The sequence below is a fragment of the Triticum aestivum genome, chromosome 3A, assembly GCF_018294505.1.
Source record: "Triticum aestivum cultivar Chinese Spring chromosome 3A, IWGSC CS RefSeq v2.1, whole genome shotgun sequence".
In the NCBI taxonomy this organism is placed as follows: Eukaryota; Viridiplantae; Streptophyta; class Magnoliopsida; order Poales; family Poaceae; genus Triticum; species Triticum aestivum.
Window position 1 is genome coordinate 359027934 of NC_057800.1, and position 14889 is coordinate 359042822.

Genomic DNA, 14889 nt, shown 5'->3' on the forward strand with positions numbered 1-14889 from the left:
TCGTGGAAACTTGGACGCTTTACTTGTGATGCATGCTTGCTTGATTGAGCCTATTGTATTTGGTTGTTCTCAAATCATCATATGCCTCCATACTATGAAGTGCTCCCTTGTCCTTTCTTATGATGAGCATGATGCATACACTTGTTGGGTATTTTACCAAACGAATGATAGGTTTTGCATCTCCGCTAACCTCATTTGTTTTTCCGAGTGTTTGTCATGTTCTTTCATGTTGAAGGATTCACAAGGCGATACCGTCATGACACAATTTGGTCATGTGAAGGCATACACGATGTGCAACACCAACATTTGCGAGAATCTCCTAAAGGTGAACTCTTTCCCTTTGAGCCATCCTCAAATATGCATATTGGATGGGTCACTCTTTCATTGTTGTTTCCGTCTTCTTGTCTACATGTTACATCTATTGGATGGAGGACCGACATTGGAGATGGAACCCATGGACCTTCAAGTTGAGGAGCGCTCCGACTTATTGGATGCACCTTCGAACCTCCACTCATGCCACGACATCGAGCATTGCTATACCAACACCTCCATATTTGTTGATTGTGTTCACACATGTCATGCTCGATGGACATATCATACACATGACAAATTTGCATCTTATGCATGGATTGACTCACATCATGATTGCCTTGTTGCATCTTGTATTCCCATGTCGTCCATGATATATGAGCTTGTGCATTTCCTTAGCAAATTTGTTGTGATCTTACTTGATGGCATATTCATGCATCATGATCATATTGCCTACCATCAATTGCATGATAACTTATTCATATTGAGCATCCATTGCCATATTCATGCTATTGATAAACCGTCTCTCTATGACATCATTTTGCACCGTGGTTGCATTGATCGTATTCACAACACATTTGTGTGCGCAATGAATGTTTTTTTCTCCCACGAATGCTTTGCATACCATTCCATATCTTTTGGATAAGCTTCATGCACCTTGTCATGACCAATCTTATTGCATGGACTCTTTCTTATTTCATGGACACTTTCCGTGCGCTAACCATTGTATTTCCGAGTGTCATTTGTGTTCGCTCTTTTTGCATGTATACCACTCCGGCGAGACCTTGGAGTACTTGGATTGCGCAATGTCTTCAACTTCGTCCAACTAAAAGTCCGTCCACAACAACCGTTTCCATGGTGATGAGGATCACGATCCGAGGTCGGATCTTTCCCAAGGGAGGGGAGATGATGCGGAGCATCCTACGATCATCCCCATGTACACTCAAGCATACGCCATTGGACACGAGGTGAACTCGCTCCTTTCTGAATCTTCCCTTTCCGCATGTAAGACATGGATGCTACTTCAAGCGCGGACCTTGTGCATACTCAGGTACACCCGAGGAGACCATGGAGAGCCCAAGGACCAAGGCCAAGCATGCACGGAAGTGAAGGAAGGAGAAGGAAGAAGGGCCAGCTGCTACAGCGGCCGGACATCCGGCCCTAGCCCGGACATCCGGCCCGAGCCCTGGAAATCCGGCATCGGCCATCCAGAGAGCACCGCAAAGGTCCACCGCATCCCGAACATCCGGCCATCACCTCGGACATCCGGCTCCTCCCGAAGCCCCGGACATCCAGCCCCCTTCGCCCGGAAATCCGGCCCCTCCATCACCGAATGCATCTGGAAGACCCAGGCCAGCCCATACATCCGTCCCCTCCAGCCCGTCCCGAAGCCCCGGACATCCGGCCCCTTCCTGCGCATAGAGAACGGGCCAAGGGCCCATGTATCTTCTCCCACTTACCCCTTCGTGGACCTAGACTATATATACTCCTCCACCTCCTCCTAGTTAGGGTTATCGTTGTGATAGCTCATTTGAGAGATAGAGCTTCGCTCATCCATATCGGATCTACTCCACGAGAGAGACCGCGACCCCTCTACGGAGAAGATCCACCTTGGATTCAAGACCCCTCATGGGAAGATCCCCTTGTGGATTCAAGACCTCCTCACGGAGAAGAACCGGTTACCGTGTATCATCCGTTGTTGACTTTGGATCTTGTACCTCTCTTTGTGTTTCGAGGATCTAGCACATGTGTGATCATACTTGTTGGTTTGAGTGTTCTCTTGTGTCCCCCTCGTGATTTTCTCCTTGTTTCCCTCCTTGTGTTCTTCGTGTTCATCGCGGGATCCACTCCTTTCGTGAAAGATCGGGCCACTAGGGTTCTACCCTACATCATCTTGGTATCATGAGCCACGTTGATCATGAATTTGGAGCCCCTACCCCTCTTTTTCTAGCCTTGTTTTGCTTGATTTCGTCCTAAATTCGAAAATCCCAACCAAAAATAGCCCCAATTTTTTTTGTGTTTTGTTTGTTTGATGATGTTTTGTTGATTTTGATCCATGGATTTGCTTGGTTTCGAGTGGATCTAGCATATCCCCAAGTTTCCCCACCTTCCATCCACGAAATCCATCCAATTTTGCCCCCCAAATCATCTATTTCCGCCCCAAATCGAGTTTCGAAGTCCAAATCCCGATCTGGAATCTTCGGGACGGACATCCGGGCCTCAGGCCAGACATCCGGGCCCCAGGCCGGACATCCGGCTCCTGGCGCACCAAATCTGCTCAGTTCTGGACAGACAGCCCCGGAAATCCGGGCTCCACCCCAGACATCCGGCCCCATGGATTTCAGCCTTCCCCGTTTCACTGTTTTGTCCATAACTAATTCATCCGGAGTCTGATTTTCGCGTTCTTTAGCTCGTTGAAAAGATCTTGACACCTCGTTTCCAACAAAAAATACTACCATAACCATTTGACTCCATCAAATTTTTGGAACTTTGGCATCTTTGCCTAGGGCTTCCACCACAACCTCCGCATAACCACCACTGACTTTCGCAACCTAACCAATTTTGTTCCTTATAGCATTTGTGGTTGCTTGAGTAGTGATTCGAGTCTCCTAGGGCTTCAACCACGCAGCAGAGACTTTGATTATCCCTGCAGTCGACATAGCTAAAACTCCAGGTGGTTAAACCGAATCACAGAGAACAAGGGGGCACATTGTTCTGATACCAATTGAAAGTGCTAGTTATCGACTAGAGGGGGGGTGAATAGGTGATTTTTATGAATGTCTTCAAAACAAGGGGGCTTTGAAGACAAACAGTAGAAATGAACCTATTGATATGCAGCAGAAGGAAGACTATACTAGACAAGCCATAGTCAAGTAAGCAATAAAGTGAAAGCACGAAGACTATCAGCAGCTAGGTAGTATGGATCAGGATGAAAAACAGTATGAAACCAAACAAAAATAGTCTTCACACAGTGAAGTCAATCAGATCATGCAAGCAGGCAATGACTTCACGAAGAGAAACTATAAGTAAAAGAGAGGTAAAGGATAGAACCAGTTGCTTGCACTACAGGAAACGGGTAATTTGCCGTTTGTGGATCACAGACGGCAAAGACCTAAATCCATACAGCAAAGATTTTTCCATCAGGAAGCAGACGGAAAACTCAGACGGCAAAGATAAGTCGGCAAAAAATACTTTGCCGTCAGCTTTTCATCGGGAAGATGGCAAAGACTTTGCCGTCAACCAATCCCAACAACACACAGGAAAGCAATATCTTTGCCGTCAGCCGAAACACAATCTTTGCCGTCAGCTGATCTAATTTAGAGACAACAAAGATTTTTTTAAAATTTAAAAAAAATTCATAGGACATTTTTTAAAATATTTCTCATGGCATTCTTCATAGATCGCTTTACACAACAAGTCTATTACAATCGGTTCGCAGAACACCGGACCATCGAAAATTGGCAGCTACAACATCAATATTCTTCATAGAGTTTGTATATCAATTTACAGAGCTCAACATCAATATTTTCGATGATCAATTTATACATTCATGCTACAGAGAAAAAGGGCCAAGCAACTCTGCCACCTTGCTGCAGACCGCACCGGGCATGGGGCAGCGCCCGGCGGCAGCCGCTTGGTGTCCTACACCCGATGGAGATGAGCGGCACCGGCCCTGTGTGCCCGGCACTGCTCCTTGCGTTGGCCAGTGAGGCGAGCGAGGCAGACACCGGCAGTCAAACAGCACGGGCGGTGACGGGCGGCGCTCGGTGGCGCGGGCGGAGGCAAGCTCCGGCGGGTGGACGCGGGTGACGCCCGGTGGCGCGGGCGGAGGCAAGATCCGGAGGGCGGACGCGGTGGCGCCCGGTGGCGCGGGCGGACAAGGGCGGAGGCGGTGGCGCCCGGTGGTGCAGGTGGACGCGGGGCACTGTACTTCCTTGTCCTCCTGGCCGTCTACGTCGTCGTCGGCGCCGTCATTGGAGAGCTCCGCTCCCGGTTGGCCTCGCCAGCGCGGCATCGAGGAGTGCCCTTACTTCCAGTGAGGGGACGCGGCGAGGTCCGGCGAGGGGACGAGGTGTCGGGGTCCAGCGAGGGGACGCGTCGTCGGGGTCCGGCGAGGGCACGCGGGGTCAGTGTCCGATGAGTAGTGGAGTGGTGCTGCGGTGGGTATCAAGAGAAGGGAGGCAGGAGATGGGATCGAGCAAATTGGGTGGGTGGGGATTTTGTCGGTGGGGTGTTTGTGGGGTCTTGGGAGGGTGGGCTACCGCTGCTGGGTTGGTGCGATGTTTAGTGGGGTCACGCATGGGTGGTGGGGGTGCGTGGGTAGGAGGGGCTGCCATGTCATCGATCCATGTGATCGATCTGTGTCGTGTGTTTCTTCTTTGCCATTTGGGTTTTGTTTTACAGATGGCAAACGTCACACTTTGCCGTCTAGTTTTGGTTTACAGATGGTAAACATCACACTTTGTTGTCTGCAATAAAAAAGACAGACAACAAACACTTAGTCGTCTGTATTTTTTATTTCAGACGGCAAAGTATACTCTTTGCCGTTTGTAAAAATTAAAGACAGACGGCAAAGAGTCTTTGCCGTCTGTAATAAAACATGTATACGGCAAAATATTTTTTTCTCGGTAGTAATTCTTTGCCGTCAGCAGCTGACGGCAAATGTCCACTTTGCCGTTTGGCCCGACGAAAAGTTGATGGCAAAGATGCCTACTAACGGCAAACTAGCTGTTTCCTGTAGTGTTGGTGAGGACAAGGATTTGTTGTACCGGTTCCAGTTGCTGTGAAAACTGTGTGTCTGGTTAGGGAGGCCGAGATTCAACTCAAAAGACCGCATCTTCACCATATTCCACTTGAGCTAAGGACACACAGTCCTCGCCCAATCACTCTGGTAAGTCTTCAAGGTAGACTTCGAAACCTTCACACACTTCGTTCACCGGCGATCCACAATGACTCTTGGATGCTCAGAACGCGACGCCTAACCGGCTGGAGGATTCATAGTCCTCAAGTGTAACAAGTCTTCAGATCACACAAACAGAAAGACTTCAGTGATGCCTAACACTCTTTGGCTTTAGGTGTTTAGGTCTTTATCATCGCAAGGATCTCTCTCAAATGCTTAGGAGGTGGGTTGCTCTCAAACGACAAAAGGCGTGCACTAACTGTGAGCAGCCACCAATTTATGGTGTAGGGGTGGGCTATTTATAGCCAGGAGGCAACTCGACCCGATTTTGTCCGAAATGACCCTGGGTCACTAAGGAACTGACACGTGTCCAACGGTCCGATTTCAAACACATGCGACAACTTGACTTGGGCTACAAGTAAAGCCGACTCATCCAGCTCTGGATAAGATTTGCTCTCATTGTCTTCACTTGAAGACATATGATTTGGTTGAGCATCACATAAGTCACTCTGACTTTATTCACTTGGACCCCACTTAACAGTAAAGTGGTTCCTATGACTCAATAAAGAAGAAAAGGAAACAACGAAACAACTATGTCTTCGTACACCATAGTCTTCACGTGAATGTCTTCTCAAGTCATAATCTTCGTTGTGAATATCTTCACAGACCACCATTGTCTTCAATGTCTTCACACATTTTCAGCGGCCATCTCTAGTAGGTAAACCGAATCAATGAGGGACTTCTACCTCTGTTATCCTGCAATTCTCACAAACACATTAGTCCCTCAACCACGTTTGTCGTCAATACTCCAAAACCAACTAGGGGTGGCACTAGATGCACTTACACATAGACGTGCTGAACCTTGTGTATATATGAATCTTTTGAGTTGTTGATTGTGAATGTTGTCTATGAATATGAACGTGTCCTGTGAACCTGAGTTTGATACGAATGTTTACCTTTTCTGTTGTAGTTGTGTGTGAACTTGTTAGTATGCCTATTGTGGGATTTGTGATGTGCGGGTGTCAACGACACACCTTCTTCCCGAGAAGAATTGCACCTGCTTTGTTAGGGTAGCAATGGCGCATCAACTCTTTTTAATATTTTTGCTCTGTCTTCCCCCTCCCCCGCTCAACCCCCGCCGTAATGTTTCTGGCCTCAAAACAAACATAGTACTACGTTGTTTTGGGGGCTTGAAGAAAAATCGAGTGCTGGTTTCTGTAGGTTGGCCCGCCCAGCAAATGGGTTGCTAGTCCCCCACGGACTGGGAGGCTAAAAATACAAGTTATGGTGCAGAGGCAAGTAAAAACTGCCATCGAGAGCCATCCACTGAAGAAGAAAAATCGCTCCTGATGTGCTTCTTAAGTCGCGCCGCCGCCCCCCTCTTTAATCCAGTTCGCTCGGGGATCTAGCCGGTATCATTTCTTCCAAAGGGTGAACAAGTATCACCTAGGCCTAGGTTTTGTTTTTTAACATGTGTAGCCCACGACATACGGAGATAGTGGTTTCAACTTATTTTTTGAGGTCCATACCGACCTATGGGCTCTTTCTTAAAGATCGGCAGCCCAATGTATTTTTCTTAATAAAACGCAGATCTCTGCTCTATTTATCTATATATAAGAATAATAATGTTATCTCCAATTTATGTTTTCCCTTCTAACCACATTATATATATTTATATTACTACTATTATCGTATATTTTATAGAGACTTATATATACATTATAAAAACATCCTACATGTTATTAACATATAAAAGTAAATGTTTAATAGAATTTGGGAAGGAAAATCCTGGTTGTTTTTGTCTCACATGCAAGCAAAATCCTGCTGATTGCTGCTACCTCTTGAGCATGCGTTGATTTTCCCTTGTAGAGGAAAGGGTGATGCAGCAAAGTAGCATAAGTATTTCCCTCGGTTTTTGAGAACCAAGGTATCAATCCAATAGGAGACTACACGCAAGTCACCTAGTACCTGCACAAACAAACAAGAACCTCGCAACCAACGCGATAAAGGGGTTGTCAATCCCTTCACGGTCACTTACGAAAGTGGGATCTGATAGATATAATAAGATAAATATTTTTGGTATTTTTTTGTATAGATTGAAAAGTAAAGATTGCAAAACAAATAGTAAACTAGAATTGTAGATCGGAAAATTATATGATGTAAAGTAGACCCGGGGGCCATAGGTTTCACTAGTGGCTTCCCTCAAGATAGCATATATTACGGTGGGTGAACAAATTACTGCCGAGCAATTGATAGAAAAGTGCATAGTTATGATGATATCTAGGCATGATCATGAACATAGGCATGACATCCATGTCAAGTAGACCGAAACGATTCTGCATCTACTACTATTACTCCACACATAGACCGCTATCCAGCATGCATCTAGAATGTTAAGTTCAAAAGAACAGAGTAATGCATTAGGCAAGATGACATGATGTAGAGGTATAAACTCAAGCAATATGATATAAAACCCATCTTTTTATCCTCGATGGCAACAATACAATACGTGTCGGTTCCCTTTTTGTCACTGGGATCGAGCACCGCAAGATTGAACCCAAAGCTAAGCACTTCTCCCATTGCAAGAAAGATCAATCTAGTAGGCCAAACCAAACTGATAATTCGAAGAAACTTGCAAAGATATCAAATTATGCATATAAGAATTCAGAGAAGAATAAAATATTGTTCATAGATAATCTTAATCATAAACTCACAATTCATCGGATCTCGGCAAACACACCATAAAAAGAATTACATCGAATAGATCTCCAAGAACATCGAGGAGAACTTTGTATTGAGATCCAAAGAGAGAGAAGAAGCCTTATAGCTAATAACTATGGACCCGAAGGTCTGTGGTAAACTACTCACACATCAACGGAGAGGCTATGGTGTCGATGTAGAAGCCCTCCATGATCGAATCCCCCTTTGGCAGATCACCGAAAAAGGTCGCCAAATGGGATCTCACGGGTATAGAAGGTTGCGGCGGTGGAAAAGTGGTTTCGTGGCTCCCCTGGATGTTTTCAGGGTATAAGAGTATATATAGGCAAATGAAGTAGGTCGGTGGAGCCGCAAGGGGCCCACGAGGGTGGGGGCGCGCCTGGCCCCCGTAGGCGCGCCGCCCTACCTCGTGGCCTCCTCGCTGCTTCCTTGACGTCCACTCCAAGTCTCCTAAATTGTGTTTGTTCCAAAAAGAACCTTGCGAATGTTTCATTCCGTTTGGATTCCGTTTGATATTCCTTTTCTGCGGAACACTGAAATAGGCAAAAAAAACAACAATTTGCACTGGGCTTTCGGTTAATAGGTTACTCCCAAAAATAATATAAAAGTGTATAATAAAGCCCATAAACATCCAAAACAGATAATATAATAGCATGGAACAATAAAAAATTATAGATACGTTGGAGACGTATCAAGCATCCCCAAGCTTAATTCATGCTCGTCCTCGAGTAGGTAATGTCTACTACACAACCTTCTTCTTGTAGACGTTGTTGGGCCTCCAAGTGCAGAGGTTTGTAGTACAGTAGCAAATTTCCCTCAAGTGGATGACCTAAGGTTTATCAATCCGTAGGAGGCGTAGGATGAAGATGGTTTCTCTCAAGCAACCCTACAACCAAATAACAAAGAGTCTCTTGTGTCCCCAACACACCCAATACAATGGTAAATTGTATAGGTGCACTAGTTCGGCGAAGAGATGGTGATACAAGTGGTATATGGATAGTACATAAAGGTATTTGTAATCTGAAAATATAAAAACAACAAGGTAACTAATGGTAAAGGTGAGCGTAAACGGTATTGCAATGATAGGAAATAAGGCCTAGGGTTCATACTTTCGCTAGTGTAAGTTCCCTTAACAATACTAACATAATTGGATCACATAACTATCCCTCAACATGCAACAAAGAGTCACTCCAAAGTCACTAATAGCGGAGAACGAACGAAGAGATTATGGTAGGGTACGAAACCACCTCAAAGTTATTCTTTCCAATCAATCCGTTGGGCTATTCCTATAAGTGTCACAAACAGCCCTAGAGTTCATACTAGAATAACACCTTAAGACACAAATCAACCAAAACCCTAATGTCACCTAGATACTCCAATGTCACCTCAAGTATCTGTGGGTATGATTATACGATATGCATCACACAATCTTAGATTTATCTATACAACCAACACAAAGGACCTCGAAGAGTGCCCCAAAGTTTCTACCGGAGAATCACGACGAAAACATGTGCCAACCCCTATGCATAGGATCCCAATGTCACGAAACCCGCAAGTTGATCACCAAGACATACATCAAGTGTTCTCCAATCTTTAAAGACTCAATCCGATAAGATAACTCCAAAGGGGAAACTCAATTCATTACAAGAGAGAAGAGGAGGAGGAGAAACATAGGATCCAACTATAATAGCAAAGCTCGCGATACATCAAGATCGTATCATCTCAAGAACATGAGAGAGAGAGAGATCAAACACATAGCTACGGTACATACCCTCAGCCCCGAGGGAGAACTACTGCATCCTCGTCATGGAGAGCACCGGGATGATGAAGATGGCCACCGGTGAGGGATCCCCCCTCCGGCAGGGTGCCGGAATAGGGTCCCGATTGACTTTTGGTGGCTACAGAGGCTTGCGGCGGCGGAACTCCCGATCTAATCTCCGTTCTGGAAGTTTTAGGTTACGTAGGTATATATGGGTGCAGGAGGTACGTCGGTGGACCGATGGGGGGCCACGAGGCAGGGGCGCGCCCCAGGGGGGTGGGCGCGCCCCTACCCTCGTGAGCTCCTCCTTCATCTTCTGACGTAGGGTCCAAGTCTATCTGGTAGGTTTCCTTCCAAAAATAACTTCTCCAGTTGATTTCCTTCCGTTTCGACTCTGTTTGATATTCCTTTTCTTCGAAACACTGAAATAGGCAAAAAAAACAGCAAATCTGGGCTGGGGCTCCGGTTAATAGGTTAGTCCCGAAAGTAATATAAAAGTGGATAATAAATCCCAATATTGCCCAAAACAGTAGATAATATAGCATGGAGCAATCAAAAATTATAGATACGTTGGAGACGTATCAGTAGGTAAATGATTAAAACAGAATTTTTGATGTGGAATGCAACCTAACATAATTTTCAATGTATATCTCTTTATTGCGGCATGAATATTTAGATCCGAAAGATTCTAGAAAGAATTTTAATATTGACATAAAAATAATAATACTTCAAGCAATGCTAACCAAGCAATCATATCTTATCAAAATAACATAGCCAAAGAAAGCTCATCCCTACAAAATTATATAGTTTGGCCATTCTTCATTTTCGTCACACAAAATGCTCCCATCATGCACAACCCCGATGACAAGCCAAGCAATTGTTTCATACTTTAGTCTTTTCAAACTCTTTCAACTTTCATGCAATATATGAGCGCGAGCCATGTATATAACACTATGGGTGGAATAGAATATGATGATGGAGGTTGTGTGAGAAGACAAAAAGGGAGAAATTCTCATATTGACGCGGCTAATCAACGGGCTATGGAGATGCCCATAAATTGATGTCAATGCAAGGAGTAGGGATTGACATGCAACAGATGCACTAGAGCTATGAATATGTGAAATCTCAACAAAGGAAACTAAGTGAGTGTGCATCCAACTTGCTTGCTCACGAAGACCTAGGTCATTTGAGGAAGCCCATTGTTGGAATATACAAGCCAAGTTCTATAATGAAATACTCCCACTAGGGTATGAAAGTGACAATATAAGAGACTCTCTATCATGAAGATCATGGTGCTACTTTGAAGCACATATGTGGAAAAAGGATAGCAACATTGCCCCTTCTCTCTCTTTCTCTCATTTTTTGGGCCTCTCCCTTTTTTATGGCTTTTCTCTTTTTTTCTCTTTTTTTGAAGAACTTTCCTCACATGGGGCAATGCTCTAATAATGAAAATCATCACACTTTTATTTACTTTACAACTCAAGAATTACAACTCGATACTTAGAACAAAATATGACTCTATGTGAATGCCTCCGGCGGTGTACCAGGATATGCAATGAATCAAGAGTGACATGTATGAAAGAATTATGAAGGTGTCTTTGCCACAAACACGATGTCAACTACATGATCATGCAAGGCAATATGACAACGATGAAGCGTGTCATAATAAACGGAATGGTGGAAAGTTGCATGGCAATATATCTTAGAATGGCTATGGAAATGCCATGATAGGTAGGTATGGTGGCTATTTTGATGAAGATATAAGGAGGCTTATGTGTGATAGAGTGTATTATATCACGGGGTTTGGATGCACCGGCGAAGTTTGCACCAACTCTCGAGGTGAGAAAGGGCAATGCACGGCACCGAAGAGGCTAGCAATGATGGAAGGGTGAGATTGCGTATAATTCATGGACTCAACATTAGTCATAAAGAACTCATATACTTATTGCAAAAATCTACAAGTCATCAAAACCAAGCACTACGTGCATGCTCCTAGGGGGGTAGATTGGTATGAAAAGACCACCGCTCGTCCCCGACTGCCACTCATAAGGAAAGCAATCAAAGAAAACCTCATGCTTCAAATTTGTCACACAACGTTTACCATACGTGCCTGCTACGGGACTTGCTAACTTGAACACAAGTATTTCTCAATTCCATAATTACTCAACTAGCACAACTTTAATATTACCACCTTTATATCTCAAAACAACAATCAAGAATCAAACTTCTCATAACATTTAATGCACTCTATATAAATGTTTTTATTATACCCATCCCGCATGTCTATCTTATTAGGACTAATTTCATAACCAAAGCAAATTTCCATGCTATTATAAAAGACTCTCAAAATAATATAAGTGAAGCATGAGAGATCAATAATTTCTATAAAATAAAACCACCACCGTGCTCTAAAAAGATATAAGAGAAGCACTGGAGCAAAATTATCTAGCTCAAAAGATATAAGTGAAGCACATAGAGTATTCTAATAAATTCCGATTCATGTGTGTCTCTCCCAAAAGGTGTGTACATAAAGGATGATTGTGGTAAACTAAAAATCAAAGACTCAAATCATACAATACGCTCCAAGAAAAACACATATCATGTGGTGAATAAAAATATAGCCTCAAGTAAAGTTACCGATGGATGAAGACGAAAGAGGGGATGCCTTCCTTGGCATCCCCAAGCTTAGGATTTTGGTTGTCCTTGAAGTTTACCTTGGGGTGCCTTGGGCATCCCCGATCTTAGGCTCTTTCCACTCCTTGTTTCTAAATCCATCAAATCTTTACCCAAAAACTTGAAAACTTCACAACACAAAACTCAACAGAAAATCTCATGAGCTCCGTTAGTATAAGAAAACAAACCACCACTTTAAGGTAATTTAATAAACTCATTATTTCTTTATATTGGTTTTAGACCTACTGTATTGCAATTTCTCTATGGTTCATACCCCCCAATACTAGCCATAGATTCATCAAAGTAAGCAAACAACACACGAAAAACAGAATCTGTCAAAAACAGAACTGTTTGTAGTAATCTGTAGGTTTAGAATACTTCTGTAACTCTAAAAATCTTAAGAAATTAGGACATCCTAAATAATTTGTATATTGACCTACTGCAGTTGGAATCAGTATTTTATCGCTCTCTGGTTAAAAATGAAAATTATTCTCATGAGCGCATACTTTCTGTTTTTTTCAGCAAGATCAAATAACAATCATCCAACAAGATTCTAAAGGCTTTACTTGGCACAAACACTAATTAAAACATAAAAACACAATCATAGCAGAGGATAGATGATTTACTTATTACTAAACAGGAACAAAAAGCAAGGAACTAAAATAAAATTGGGTTGCCTCCCAACAAGCGCTATCGTTTAACGCTCCTCGCCAGGCATTGATAATTTCAATGATGCTCACATGGAAGACAAGAATTGAAGCACAAAGAGAGCATCATGAAACACATGAAAAACACATCTAATTCAAACATACTTCCTATGCATAGGCATATTATAGGCAAACAAATTATCATAGCAAGCAAAAACTAGCATATGCAAGGAAGCGGAAAGAAACAATAGCAATCTCAACATAACGAGAGGTAATTTAGTAATGTGAAAATTTCTACTATCATATTTCCTCTCTCATAATAATTAAATGTGGGATCATAAGAAAATTCAACAAAATATCTATCACATAAAATATTTTCAACACGATCCACATGCATGCAAAGTTGACACTCTTCCAAAATAGTGGGATTAACATTAACTAAAGTCATGACCTCTCCAAACCCACTTTTATCGACAATTGCATAAGATTGAACATTCTCCAAATATGTGGGATCTAAATTTGACATTCTTACAAACCCACTTTCAATATTGCAAACATTATTATCAATCTTATATTCATCATGAGGCTTAAATAAGTTTTTAAGATCATAAGAAGAATCATCCCAATCATGATCATAAGTAGTGGACATAGCAAAACTAGCATCCCCAAGCTTAGGGTTTTACATATTATTAGCACAATTGACATTCATAGAATTTATAATAACATAATTGCAATCATTCTTTTTATTCAAAGATCTATCGTGAATCACTTTATAAAGCACTTCATCACAATTTTCAGATTCACTGATTTCAAGCAAAACTCCATAAAGATAATCTAGTGCACTCAACTCACTAGCAATTGGTTCATCATAATTGGATATTTTAAAAATATTAGCAAGAGGATGAGGATCCATAAGAATAGATATTTAGCAAGCGAAGAAGCAAGCTAATAGAAGGCACATGGTAACATGAGAAAACAGAAGGACGAACGGAAGATGGAGAACGAAAAAGAGGCGAATAAAACGGCATGGGTGAAGTGGGGGAGAGGAAAATGAGAGGCAAATGGAAAATAATGTAATGCGAGGGATAAGAGTTCGTGATTGGTAGTTGGTATGTCTTGACTTGGCGTAGATCTCCCCGGCAATGACGCAAGAAATCCTTCTTGCTACCTCTCGAGCATGTGTTGGTTTTCCCTTGAAGAGGAAAGGGTGATGCAACAAAGTAGCGTAAGTATTTCCCTCAGTTTTTGAGACCCAAGGTATCAATCCAGTAGGAGACTACACACAAGTCACTTAGTACCTGCACAAACAAACAAGAACCTCGCAACCAACACGATAAAGGGGTTGTCAATCCCTTCATAGTCACTTACGAAAGTGAGATCTGATAGAGATAGTAAGATTTTTTTTGGTATTTTTGTTGTATAGATTGAAAATTAATGATTGCAAACTAAATAGTGAACTAGAATTGTAGATCAAAAACATATATGATGTAAATTATACTCGGGGACATAGGTTTCACTAGTGGCTTCTCTCAAGATAGCATGTATTATGGTAGTTGAACAAATTACTACCGAACAATTGATAGAAAAGCACATAGTTATGATAATATCTAGGCATGATCATGAACATAGGCATCACGTCCGTGTCAAGTAGACCGAAACGATTCTGCATCTACTACTATTACTCCACACATCGACCGCTATCCAGCATGCATCTAGAGTATTAAGTTCAAAAGAACAGAGTAACGCATTAGGCAAGATGACATGATACAGAGGGATAAACTCAAGCAATATGATATAAACCCTATGTTTTTATCCTCGATGGCAACAATACAATACGTGTCGGTTCCCTTTCTGCCATTGGGATTGAGCACCGCAAGATTGAA